Below are 13673 nucleotides of genomic sequence, written 5' to 3'. Positions count from 1 at the left end.
GGCTCACGCCCCCAGGTCTGGTCTGCTTGGAGCAGAGCCTTGCCAAGTCCTTTAGTGATTCTTCTCATGAGACTCAGGACAAGAAAGAGAACAGTTTGCTCCCCAAGCTTTCTCTGAACCAGGGATTGGTGCCTGTGTTTTCAGAATAATCTTTTGAAGTACATAGACTAAATCCAAAGGAGTAAAAAGTTGCCCAGTTAACAAAATATAAAAACAAATTTTGATACAGTAATACCTGTGCTTGCTATTGACATGTTTAATAACCAGATCTAGCAGCGGGTCTAATAATAAGCATTTCCCAGTGGTGACGAGTATAAACGATATTTTAAGAATTTGCAGGAAGTATAAGGTGAAGTGAAAACAGCTGGTGTTACCACGGGTGAGAAAGCCACAGGTCCTGCTAAAACTCCTGAGCTGTGTTGCTTACGGCCATAACCACAGGAGATGCTACATTTCATTTAGAGGCTTGTGCGAATCAGATGTAATCTTCCCCTCATCCTAGTTCACGGGCCCTTTGAGCCATAATCCCCAGGCTGAGTCCTGGCCATGTGCGTTTCTAGGAACTACTTTGATAAGCCTCTTAGGGTAGAAGGAGAGATGCCTCAAGGAGCAAAGGCGGCCAGGAAAGCTCCTGCGAAGGAAGGTGCTGTTGCAGGGAGGCTCGGTCACGTCACTGAGCACCTGGATGCGCTTGGGCTCTGGAGTTGGGGCTGCCTGGGTTCAACTCCCACTCTCTCCACTTAGAGGCCTCAGTTCATGCATCCGCTCGGTGGGGGTCACAACCCCTCCTGTAGAGCGGATGGGAGATGAGTGAGCTTCACCACAGAAACTGTTCAGCCCGGTATGCACCCCCGGGAACATTCAGGGGCCATCTGCTTTTCCTTGCTAACACCCTCCCGTTTTCCTTGAGGGAGCCCGTTCTCACCCACTCTGGGCCCAGGGCTGGACCGCCGCTGACTGCCCCTGTCCCCCACAGAAGTGACCACTTCATCCGCCGAAGCTGGGGCTCAGGCCTGGGCACCCCATTGTCCACTTGAGCTGGCGAGTACCAGGCTCACACTCTCCCCGAAAACCAGAGCGCCCTGACCTTGGCTGCCCTGAGACTCACGTGGGGAGCTGGGCCCAGACTCTGATGTGCTGTGCGAGGGCATGAGGCTTTTGACCAACAGCTCCAGCAGCCTATGCCTTCAGCTGATTCACAACCCATCGTCAGCCGCCAAGCTCCATCCTGAGCTCCTTGTCTACGAGACCACGGTCCCAACATCTGTAGGAACAAGATTAGCCGATTACAAGGTGCTTCCTTCCTTTTATTTTCTTCACTACTTAGAAGGGACTGCGGTGCCTCAAGGAGTAAGAAAATGGGTGAGTTTCTGGGGCAAGATGATGTCGAAGAACAAAGGACAGAGCCTCCTGGCTACCCCAAAATGAGGAGCAACTCAAGGCCAAGCTCCTAAAGGAACTGCCACTAGCTCTAAAGTTGGCAAAGCAGAAAAAACCCCAGTCAATGGCTGCCCAGGGCGGGGCGGCCAGAAACAGAGCAGCGCGGGCGAACCGGGGGCGCGGCTCATAAAGGCCACGGGGGCGGGGGCAGCGAGCCTGCGGTGGAGACACCCCCGCCCCCGGCACGATAACTGCAACTCCCAGAAAACCCCCTGGACAGGAAGCGGAAGCAAGGCGGCGTGTGCATGGCCTTCTGGGAATTGTAGTCCACGGGAGGTGGCAGCGGCCGGAAGAGTCTTAGAGTCGAGGGGCTGGCGGTGGGAGCTGAGGTTGTCCCGGCCCCGTCCAACTGGGCGTCAGGGAAGTAACACCTTTTGGGTTTAGGGTTAGCTAATGGGTGTTTTTGTCTCCCTGCACCCCGTCGGCATCTCCTTCTGCCCCCAACAGCCATCGAGTTAGGGAATGGAGCTAAAAGCCAGGCATGCTTCTGTGATGGCAAGGCAGGTGTGCCTAGGTTATTTCTTCTTCACACTTGAGTAAACAGGCCGCTGGACTTCTCTGAACCTGTTTCCTTATTTGTAAATTCAACATGAATAATTCCCACCTCGCAGGCTTGATAACATCACCAAGCACCTAGCAAAGTGCCTGGCACCCCCTTCCGTGTATAACAAATCTTACTCTCTCTTCTTTTAGTCATAACAGCCTACACAGCAAGTTGATGTTTGCTTGTTTGTTTGTTTGTTTTAAACAAAGAGCGAGAAAATTCTGCTCTAGGAGAGCATTGAGGATTTCATCATAACTTTGGGGTTATAATTATACTCAAATCCCAGGAAAAACCCGTGGGAAAACAGACACCAAGGGACGAAGCAACGAAGACTCAGGAATTTCTTGCCATAAGCAGAGGAATGTGTGGATTTACCAGGCTGTAGAGAGTGAGTTGGAATCACAAAATCACAAAAATAAGACACATAATCCTGAGCGTGTTGATTAGTATATCCTCTAAAAAAGGGCAATTTGGCAAAGACTATCAAAATTACAAATCCATACATGTGTAGGTCCAGGGATTCCACTAGAAGGTATTTATCCTACAGACACACTGAAAATGACAGCTGTCTAAGAATATTCATTATAGCGCTACTTATAAAGCAAATAATTAGCACTCGTCTAGACCTCAATCTGTAGAGAACTGGTTCTATAAACGGTGGTACAACCATACAATGGAATACTATGGTGCCATTAAAATAATGAGGTGCAGTGTCATCTGTGTAATATTCCTCAAAAAAACGTTTACTCTAAATCTGTTCTGAGGAAGGAAAGAATCCGACAAGTCCAAATTGAGCGGGATTTTGCAAAACAGGCTTGGCCACTCAAAAATGTCAAGGTTGAAACAGACAAACTAGGCTGGAGAACAGTTCTAGATTGAAGGTGACAAAAGAGACATGACAGTTAAATGCAAAGCATGATCCTTAATTGGAGCCTGGAATTAAAAAAAAAAAAAAAAGGACTCTATTAGACACCTGGAGAAATTTGATTATGGACTATGTACATGCTTGATAATAGCATCATATCAGTATTGAGTTTCCTGAATGGAATCATTGTATTGCGGTTATGTGGGAGAATGTCCTTCTTAGGATCGAAATACAGACAAATAATTCTGAAAAGAGGGCACACAAATGTGTCAAATGTTCACAACTGATGAATCAAAGTTAGAAACATGATTGTTCAATTTCCTATTTAAGCAACTTTTATGGTTTTGAAAATTTTCAAAGTAAAAAACCAGGGAGAAAATTGGAACTCCATATATACTAATAGGGTAAAGTCTTCAAGAAACGTCGTTAAATTAAAAAAAAATTTTTTTTTTCCATAGAATGCTGTGGTTTTGCAGAAATGCACAAAAGATGAGCCCTGGAAGGAGACACAAGAAACTGATGACAAAGGCTGCCTCTGGGGTGGAGAACTGGGTTAGGGGGTCAGAGGTGGAAAGGAGACTTAACTTCTCACGCCTACCCTTACAGGCCTTTCAAATGTTGTAACATGTGCACTTATAACCTATTCAGATAAATAATAACTTCAAAGAAAACCATTTCTGGTAAAGCACTTGTGGTCAGAAAACCCCAGCATGGCAAATCCAACATAGAAGGAAGGAAAGCTAGTTACTTTCATATCCGTTCCTGTATCTATTCCTCATGACAACGCTGTGCGCCAGGAAGGTTTTATCTAGTCCATTTTACAGATGAGGAAAACAGAGGCTCAGAGAGCTTAAGAACTTATCTGAATTTGTATAGTGAGATCCTAACAAGGCTGGGATTGAACCCAAATCCTGTCTAGTGTCTGAGCCTGGCTCTTCCCTCAGGCAGGTGACGTCTCCAAGCTGGCACCAAGGTTTGGGGGTGGCAGGAGAGGGCCCCGGGTGGGAGGACACGGTGGAGTTTACTTCCAGGCAACAGTGCTCACTGAGGCTCGACCCAGCTGCCTTCCTGGTGCTACTCTGACCAGGGGCTCTCCAGGCAGGAAACAGAAGTTGGTGTCCAAAGCACGGGTTTGATTTACATGTTCACGCAAAACTGGTTTGGCGGTTTGTTGGAGGGGGCCAGGAGCTAAATCGGCCAGAGAGCCTCTTCTCTCAGCCCACCTGGGTCTGCTTTTCAGTCTCTGTAACCCCTGAAGATCTTTGGAAGTCTCTAGATTGGTTTTCTCAAATTATATTATATGCCTTAAACAAAGTGGTCTTTCTAACTTAGAAAAAAAATTGTTGTTACCAATGAAAACAGTAATGACTTTGGAGGGCAATTTGGCATTTTTCTGTATGAATAATTGCATAACTTTTCAAAGATACACATGAAAAGATGTTTAGTGCAGCATTGCTGGTCAGAGGGAGGCAAAGGCCTCCTGGAAAGGGCTGAGATGCTCAGTAGACACCTGTTTGCCAGCCATGCTCCAACTGTACCTGGAGCATGGAGAACTATGGCCGCAAAAGAGTGAGGTTTGCTGACAGGTCCACAATTTATTCTTTACATAAAAAAAAAAATGTGGTAGGAAACTATGCCATTTTGGGAAGAAACTAACTATAAAAATACATACACAGAGATCAATAGGCTCGAACAAATATAGAACAATTTAGAAAGTTAGCAAATTATTTGACAAAAATGTGGAAATGGTATTTCATTTTCATTTCTTCGATGATCAGTGAGATTGACTGTCTTTTCTTTTAATCGGCCAGTTGTATTTCCTCTTCTGTGAACTGCTGAACTCTTACCGTTCCTTGGTCTTTTGTCACATGAAAATGGTGTAAAATTCCCACTCCGTGTCTCTTCAGCGGAGTTTCTGTTTGGTTTCCAGTGCTTCCCTTATGAGGATATTTCGGAAGGGAGGTTTCTGGACCAGAAGCAGAGGACACGCTGGTGCTGATACAATGAGCTTTTCTGTGAGCTGAAGTGCAGAGTGCCCTGGAAAATAAGGGAGGGAGCTTCCTGCCCCAAACATCACTCCCTTTTTGCCTTCCTACTTTTCTTCCCTTCTCATAATTCCAGGATGCTCTTATAAAGCATATTGTTTGATTCTGGGTGCATAGTTTGGAAGCAGGGGCGGTTGAGGTGTTTGGAACAGGGAGGCATGCTGGGAATTGGTGACTGATTGCCAAGGCCAAGGCGAGGGCGATGAGTTAAATGTAAGGAGGTGCCCGCCTCGGGGCCCCGCCCTATCCACCCCACTCGCCCAGCCTAGTCCTGGCCTAGTCCGGGCTAGGCCTGTTTGGTGACAGGACAAAACGAGCTGTGAGAAGCTTCTGTACTGCCAGGCTAGAGAGAGTGCTGGATGGAGCTGCAGAACTAGACTCGAGGTGGTGGTGGCGGCAGGCACCCCCAGCCTGTGGGCAGGGCAGCAGAGCGCTGGCATTGCCCCCTGAGAGTGCCCCAGATCCTTCTGCTGGCCTTCGGCTTCCGGGTGGTGTCCCCTTCTCTGGGGAGGGGGGCAGTTTGAGGTTAGGCCGAGCCAGACAGAGGGCTCCGGGTGGACCCCTGCTGCCCATTTCTGCCTTGCAGACTTTCTGATTCTCCTTCTGCTGGGTTCTCTGGACCGCAGGTGGGCCCAGCCGCCACCTGCTGCTGGGAACCTGTGGGCCCCAGTCCCCGGAGACTCTGCTGACGTCTAACGCCAGCCAACATTTATTAAGCACCTGCTGCCTACCAGCCACTGCAGGTAGCCCTTCGCCTCTCAGACCTGTCTGAATCCTCAGGACAACCTCTAGAGGGGCGGACTCTGATCTCCGCCTTGCGGGTGAGGCATCTGGGGCACAGCTAATGAGCCTCAGCGCTAGCATTTGACCCCACGACCCCAACGCTGCCTTCTTCATCTCGATGCCGCTCGGCGATCAGGAGCCTGCTGGGTGCCTGGCGCCTGTCCCCAACCCCCTGGGCCTGGGGCTCCCCCAGGGCTGGCGGCCTGGAGCCCGCAGAATTCTAGGGTGTTTTCGGGACCTCGCTGCGGGGTCAGAGCTGCTTCCGTGTTCCCCCAGTGGGAGGTTCCAAGAAGCGCCAGGCTGGCGGGGCCCCTTCTCCCCGCGGGGAGGGGGCAGCCCGAGTTGGGACACGTCCTCTTTGAAGGCTCTCGCTGGCCCCTGACCACTTCCTCTTTTTTCCTGGGGTGGCAGCAGCTGCAGCAGCCCTGATGGCAGCCGGTTTGATGGCAGCAGGCCTGAGCGCCAGCTCCGCCGCCTTCCACCCTCCCCTCCCCGCGGGCCCCCGGGGGCCCCAGAGAGCAGCGGCGGGGGCGGGGGGGGCGGGTGTCCCCGGCCTCTCCTCAGCCAGGCCTACGACACTGGCCCTGAGCTTCGCCACCCGCCGTTCAGGCTCCGCCTGGGCTGCTTCAGCTTCCAGCAAGTTCCACGGAGGACGTGGTCCAAGTCCAGGATGCCCCTCGTGGATAGCCAGCTCACTCAGAAAACCTGGGGAGAAGGGCCCAGGCCTGGGGGACTCCCCTAGCCCCACGCCAGGCACCTCAAGGAGTCCCTGATGGGGGTGGAGCTGGGGAAGACGTGGATTCAGGTGCTGCTGAGCTGGGGGCCCTGGCAAGTCGACTTTCTTCACTGGGCCTCAGTTTCCTCATTGTGCAATGGACGTAAATAATCAGACCTCAAAGGGCTGCAGGGAGGATTAAGTCAGGTGATAGATGCAATACTGAAGCACAGCGCCAGGTACACAGCAAGTGCTTACTAATGGTATAAGCGGAGCCTGGGCCTCAGCCTGAGCCAGTCAGGGGCCCCACCCCCACTCCCACCCCCACCCCTGCTAAGGAAAACCAGTCCTAGCCACCCGGGGTCTGTTCCCCCTTCACCTCCCCACCCCCCCACCTTTTCCCGGCAGCCCCCTGCTCCCCACCGCAGCAGGTATGACTTTGCTCTTATTTTTAGTCTCGCTGTCCCGTCAGCCAGTTTGCTGAAACGTCCATATTGGTCATTCTTGGGGTGTCCCCAGCCCAAGGTTGTGCCAAAGTCCTGGGGTTGAAAGTAGGGCCACGGCATTGGGAGGCCCCTCTGGCCCCACGGTTGTTGGAAGGGTGGAAGCTGGGGTCCAGGAGTTAGACATCGTCCTTGTTTGGCCACTTCCCAGTGGGGTGACCTTGGGCAGGACACCCAACCCCTTGCTTCCGTTGCCTCTGCTGTGAGATGGGACGACAAGTCTACCTGGTAAGGGCCACATCAGGTAACATGGCGGTGTCCGCAGCCGCCGGCTTCGTCCCTGAGTTCTCGCGGAGGCTGAGTCCTGCTCCCGCAGCCCTGCGCCAGCCTGGACCACCAGGGAGGGTCCCCTCCGGGCCAGCCCTCTCCCCCCCCCCTGCCCTTCCCAGGCCTTGGACTTACTTTTCCCTGTTTTCTGAGTCTCTGGGAATCTCTTCCCGTTCATGACTTCAGCTTCTGAAGGCAAAATCCACGAAGTAATGCCTCGAGCCAACTCTGGGAGAACCTGAGCCCATGACGCGGTGGGGAAACCAGGGACACCGGCCAAGAGGCTGGCCAGCGGCAGGCTAAGCGGACCCCTTTCTTCTTTCCTTTGGCCTTGACCCCCATTCCCGGTGCCTGGGTCCAGTCTGGGTCCTGAATTTGGGGAGGGAGGTGACATGGGTGCGTGGTCAGACTCTTCCAGCCAGAGGAAAGTGGCTCTGGTGGGGACTGGGGACGCCGCAGAGAAGAGGGTCATGACGGCACCTGGGCCCGCAGCCAGGGCGGCCTGCCTTTGGCTGGAGGCTGAGCCGAGCCAAGGCGCTGACCACTGCTCTTCTGATCGGGGTTAGTCCCATCTCAGCACTGCCCTTGGGGAGGTGCTTCTGCTGACCTGGGGTGTTCCAGAAGGAGGGTCAAGGCCAGACCTGGCAGGCTGAGGACCTGGCTCCCGGAGGACCACCCGAGGGAGGCTTGCCACCTCCCCCTGTGGAGCAGGAGAAGCCCCCGGGCACTTCCCTGACCTCTCTTCCCCATTTACTTCCTGTCCCATCCCCTTTCCTTTCCTGCTCTTGCTTTCTCTGCTCCTCTCATTTCTTATCCAACTGTGTGGTAAGTGACTTGGAAATTCACAAAGCAGTGCACCTCACTTCACAGTTTGTCAACACCTTGGCAGAGCTCACTGACTCCCACCTGACACCTCTCCCAAGTGTACATTATCCAAACTAGGCCTGTCTTTTTGATTTGGAGGGATTGCAAAAGGGAAATTAAGGCGGCGAACTTGGCCCAGTGGTTAGGGCGTCCGCCTACCACATGGGAGGTCCGCGGTTCAAACCCCGGGCCTCCTTGACCCGTGTGGAGCTGGCCCATGCGCAGTGCTGATGCTCACAAGGAGTGCTCTGCCACACAGGGGTGTCCCCTGCATAGGGGAGCCCCACGCGCAAGGAGTGCGCCCCGTAAGGAGAGCTGCCCAGCGCGAAACAAAGTGCAGCCTGCCCAGGAATGGCACCGCACGCACGGAGAGCTGACACAGCAAGATGACACAACAAAAAGAAACACAGATTCCCGTGCCGCTGACAACAGAAGCGGACAAAGAAGACGCAGCAAATAGACAGAGAGAACAGACAACTAGGGTGGGGGGGAAGGGGAGAGAAATAAATAAATCTTTAAAGAAAAGGGAAATTAAATAGAATATGTTATGAAGGTTAACTAGAATAACATACAGAAAATGTGTGGCCTATTGTAGGAAGTCAAAATTCAGTAACCATTATTATTTATTATTTTTAAAAATAATATTGGGTAAGAAGGAAAGACATTGTTTCAAAAATATTTATAGGATGCCTATGCCCTAGGCCCTGCAGTGTTAGAATTCTGCCCTTGGAGTCAGACTGACTTGCAGGGCCTGAATCAGCAGTGGTGACTCCTACAAAGGTCACCGCCCTGTGAGTGACCCAAAGCGAGGGTAAAGCTGGCAGAGGATGAACCTGCTCAGACCATCTGCAAGGGCGTCAGCTGAGATCCAAGGTGTGGTCGGCCTTGGCAAGCAGGAAGGTCCCACGCTGCTCACGGGCAGCGTGCCGTCCACGGGTCGTGCCTCTCAGCCTCTGAAGCTGCCTTCACACACGAGCCACACTCTTCTTGGAGCTCCCGGCTGTCGGCCATCATGAACGAGCGTCCCACAAAGCCCACGTGAGGACGATCTAACCCTGGAGCCCCCGTGGAAAGGTGCGGCGATACCTCCGGACCATTTCCTGGCTCCAGGCCAGTCAATGGCACCGAGCCTGGTCTGTTTCCGCGGAGACCGGGGAAGGCCACGGCAGCTCTGGGAGGAGGGATGGGCTCCGTGTTCAAGGGCACGCTGGGGTTTGGGAGGTGGCTTGGGCTGGGGTAAAGCAGAGTGGCAGGGCCATCATTATTCCATCCGGGGAAAGTGGAGGGCTACCGAGCTGGCGTCAGTGTGGCCAGGCTGTGGCTGGCGCCATATGCCCTGTAGGGCCTCGTGGACAACTTGCCATTGCCCTCCTCCTGCCTTTCAGGCAGGGCTCAGGGGGAGAGCAGCCACCTCTGCTAGTTACAGGTGTTGCCAGCACCCATCGAGTGCTCACGATGTGCCAACCATCGACCTAGGCAGTTTATAAGACCATCTCCTTTAATCCTCACCGTCACCTGCTCAGGCACCTACTATTATTATCTCTGCTTTACAGAGAAGGAAATGAGGCACAGAGAGGTTGAGTATCTTGCCCAAGGTCACACAGTGGAGGAGCAAAGCCTGGTCTCCAACCTGAGTCACCTGAAGCCAGAGCCTGTGCAGGTGACCATGCTGTAGACAGTCTCAGGCCAAGGGAGGAGAGGAAAGAAGGAAGGCGAGCAAGAGGCACCCTGCTGGAGCTTTCCATAAGCATCAGTGTTGAAGGGTCATGGGCCCTTCCCGGGGAGTGGGTCACTGCCATTTTGCCATAGATGAGGGACTGGAAACACAAAGAGCTTAAGTGAGTTTCCTAAGCAAGGGAGCTAGCTTTGAACCCAGCTGTGTGCACTGCAAAGCCCTGCTCTTTCAGGAGCCCTGCTGCCTCCTCTTGCTTCCTGAGACGTTCATTCCGAGTCTGCTCTGCGACGGTTTGCTCGGTCGGTACAGGTGGGGTCTGGCTGTGGACGAGGGGTTGGTCCCGCTTGGGACGAGGGGTCGGTCTCACAGGGGTTGCGCGGTTCGGCTGACGGGGTCGCCCGGCGAAGCCGGCGACGAGGGGGTCACCTGGAGAAGCAGGCGACGGACTGGGGACAAGGGAGGCCAGGCCCTTGTCGGGGGCTCTCAGGACTGGAGGGCGCACGGCAGAAGAACTACCGCGGAGACAAGGTAAACACGCAAGTCCACTTTATTGAGGGAGAGGCAACAGTTTTATAGGGGCTGGGGAAGGCTGATTGGTCGAAGCCACGCTCTGTTCTGATTGGTTGCCGAAGAAAGGTCAGTGGGAGGTACTGGATGGGGGAGGGGTGGTGGTTAGGGATTGGCTGTTGCTGTTGCTGGGGGAAGTGGCAGGGTTTAGGGATTGGTGGCTGCTGTTGCTGGGGTAGAGGGCAGACTTGAGTTTCCCGCCCACACCTGGCTGTTGCTGCTGTCGGGGGGAGGGAAAAGGGCAGACTGGAATTTTCCGCCCTGCGCCTGCGCAGGGAGAAAGAAGGCATCGTGTGGCGCTATCTGGGAGGAGGGGTGGCCACGGAAGCATGGCTGCCGAGAAGGGGAGACCCGAGGGCACTCTGCGCCCATGCCGAGCTTCCTTCAGGGGTGGCGGTGGGCCCGACCAACCACCCTATTACAGGGGCAGCGGTTTGGAATAGGCCTACCGCGGCCGCCGCCCCCCGCCAGGTCAGCAAACCACACTTCAGCCCGAGGGGCAACCGCACTGCTCCATCTTAGGAGCTCGTGGGCCTGGAGCCCGCGCCTGGGACACGCCGCTCAGCTCTGCACATGCTTTCTGAAATCATGCATGAGAGCCCAGTCGTTTCCAATTGCTGCCACTATGGTAAAGGAGAGGAAACATGGCCGAAGTGTGGCCACATGGTCTTTGGATGGGGGTTTGCCTGGGCTCAACCCTGCTGAAAGAAAGTTTAGCAAAGAGAAACCTGGTGGAGTCGAGGCATCTCCTTTTACTTTTCAGAAAGCTCGAGGAGGGACCCAAATTGGGAATTTCATCTATCCATTCATCCACCCACCCATCTATCCACCTTCCCATCCATCCACCCATCCATCCATCCACCCACCCATCCATCCATTCATCCACCCATCCACCCATCTATCCACCTACCCATCCATCCATCCATCCACCCACCCATCCATCCATCCATCCATCCACCCACCCATCCATCCATTCATCCACCCATCCACCCATCTATCCACCTACCCATCCATCCATCCATCCACCCACCCATCCATCCATCCATCCATCCATCTACCCACCCATCCATCCATTCATCCACCCATCCACCCATCTATCCACCTACCCATCCATCCATCCACCTACCCATCCATCCATCCACCCACCCATCCATCCATCCATCCATCCATCCACCCACCCATCCATCCATTCATCCACCCATCCACCCATCTATCCACCTACCCATCCATCCATCCACCCACCCATCCATCCATCCATCCATCCATCTACCCACCCATCCATCCATTCATCCAGCCATCCACCCATCTATCCACCTACCCATCCATCCATCCATCCATCCATCCACCCACCCACCCATCCATCCATCCATCCACCCACCCACCCATCCATCCATCCATCCATCCATCCATCCATCCACCCATCCATCCATCCATTCATCCACCCATCCACCCATCTATCCACCTACCCATCCATCCATCCATCCATCCATCCATCCATCCACCCACCCACCCATCCATTCATCCATCTACCCACCCATCCATCCACTCACCCACCCATCCATCTACCCATCCATCTACCCACCTATCTATCCATCCATCCATCCACCCATCCACCCATCCATCCATCCACCTACCCACCCATCCATCTATCCACCCACCCATCTATAAATCTGCATTTGTTAACTGTTGCTGTATGACCTCAAAACTTACTGACTTGAGCAGCAGGAACCACTTATTCTCTCATGAGTTGTGTGAGTCAGGAGTTCAGGAAGCACTGGCTAGTTCATGCTGGCTATTTGGGGAGAGTCAGTTCCTGTGTGAGAGTCCTCACAACATGGCGGCTGCTGGCTTTCCTCAGAGAGAGTGATCCAAAAGACAGAGGAAGGTGCAATGCCTTTCATGACCCAGCCTCAGGAGCCATCATCATCACTTCCCCAGGATTCTTTTGATCACACCCAGGTCATCCTTATTCAGCCCTGGAGGAGACAGCATGAGGCCATAAATCCCCCAGGTGAGGCTCACTGGAGGCCGTCTTGGAGGCTGGCTTTCACCATCCATCCATTCATCTGTCCATTCTTCCTTCCATCCATCCATCCATCCATCCATCCTTTCATCATCCATCTTTCTATCCAGTTGATAAATATTTACTGTGCTCCAGTCTTGTGCCAGGCCTGGGAAGCAAAACAAAGCAGAAACCAACTAAACAAAAACCAAAACAAACCAAAACAAAAAAACAAAATAGTGAGACTCACAGGAAAACAAACAAAAACAAAAACAAAAACAAAATATTTCCATTTTCTTCCAATTCTTTTAAAAAAAAATTTTAACATCTTTATTGGGATACAATTCACATACAAATACCTAAACACCTTTCACCCGCTAAAGTGCACAATTCCATGTTTTTAGTGTATCCATAGAGTTGTGCAGGCATCACCACAGGAAGCTGCAGAGCATTTTCATCACCCCCAAAAGAAACCCCATTCCCATTACCAATCATTTCCCATGTTCCCCCAGCACCCTTCTTCAACACCCGGGCACCCACTAGTCTACTTTCTGTCTCTGTAAATTTGCATATTCTGGGCACTTACTATAAATGGAATCCCACAGTGTATGTTTGCGTGTGTGCGTGTGTGACTGGTTTCTTTCACTTAGACATTTCACAGTGTCTTCAGGGTTCATCCATGTGGCAGCTGGTATCGGAGCACGTTCTTTTATTGTTCAGTTCTGCACTGCATGGATATACCACCTTTTGCTTCTCCATTTGTCAGTTGATGGATGTTTGTTTTTCCCTCACCTTTTGGCTCTTATGAATAATTCTGCTGGGAACTCTTGTGTACAGTTTTTGCGTGGACATATGCTTCCATTTCTCTTGGGTGTATGCCTAGGAGTGGAATTGCTGGGTCATACAGCAACTCCACGTTGAATTTTTTAAGGAGTGGCCAGACTGCTTTCCGCAGCCACGGCCCTATTGTACACCCTCACCAGCAGTGTAGGAGGGCTCCGATTTCTCCACATCCTCACAGACGTTGCTATTATCCGACTTTTGATTATAGTTGCCCTGGTTGGTATGAAGTGGTATTTTGCTGTGGTTTTCATTTGTGTGTCTCTGATGACTAATGATTTTGAGCAGCTTTTCATGTGCTTATTGGCCACTTGTATGTCCTCCTTAAGGAAATATTCTTTGCCCATTTTTAATTTTTTTTTTTTTGCCTTTTTATTGTTTTTATTGTTCTTTTTATATTCCAAATATATGATCCTGATCAGTTATATTATTTATAAGTATCTTCTACTCTCCTGTGGGCTCTAGTTCTTTCATCAACTTGTATCCTTTTTCTGGTTATTGAAGAACGCAACCTCATGCTAGAGGTTTGAAAAATGCAGAAATGCATAGAGGTGAAAAAAATA

The 13673-nt window shown here is 52.1% G+C and overlaps 1 long non-coding RNA gene across 1 annotated transcript; it reads right to left on the bottom strand.

The window, feature by feature from the left end:
• Positions 1 to 236: 236 nt before the first annotated feature.
• On the bottom strand, positions 237 to 1646 carry LOC131274240 (uncharacterized). The gene is made up of 2 exons (XR_009181447.2): positions 1109 to 1646; positions 237 to 788 (listed from the first exon to the last, which is right to left on the bottom strand). It is a non-coding gene; the product is annotated as an uncharacterized lncRNA (long non-coding RNA).
• Positions 1647 to 13673: the final 12027 nt, after the last annotated feature.

This window comes from Dasypus novemcinctus, chromosome 18 (assembly GCF_030445035.2).
Source record: "Dasypus novemcinctus isolate mDasNov1 chromosome 18, mDasNov1.1.hap2, whole genome shotgun sequence".
Classification (NCBI taxonomy): domain Eukaryota; kingdom Metazoa; phylum Chordata; class Mammalia; order Cingulata; family Dasypodidae; genus Dasypus; species Dasypus novemcinctus.
The sequence above is the reverse complement of the archived record's forward strand: the minus strand, read 5'-3'. Positions and strand labels throughout refer to the sequence as shown.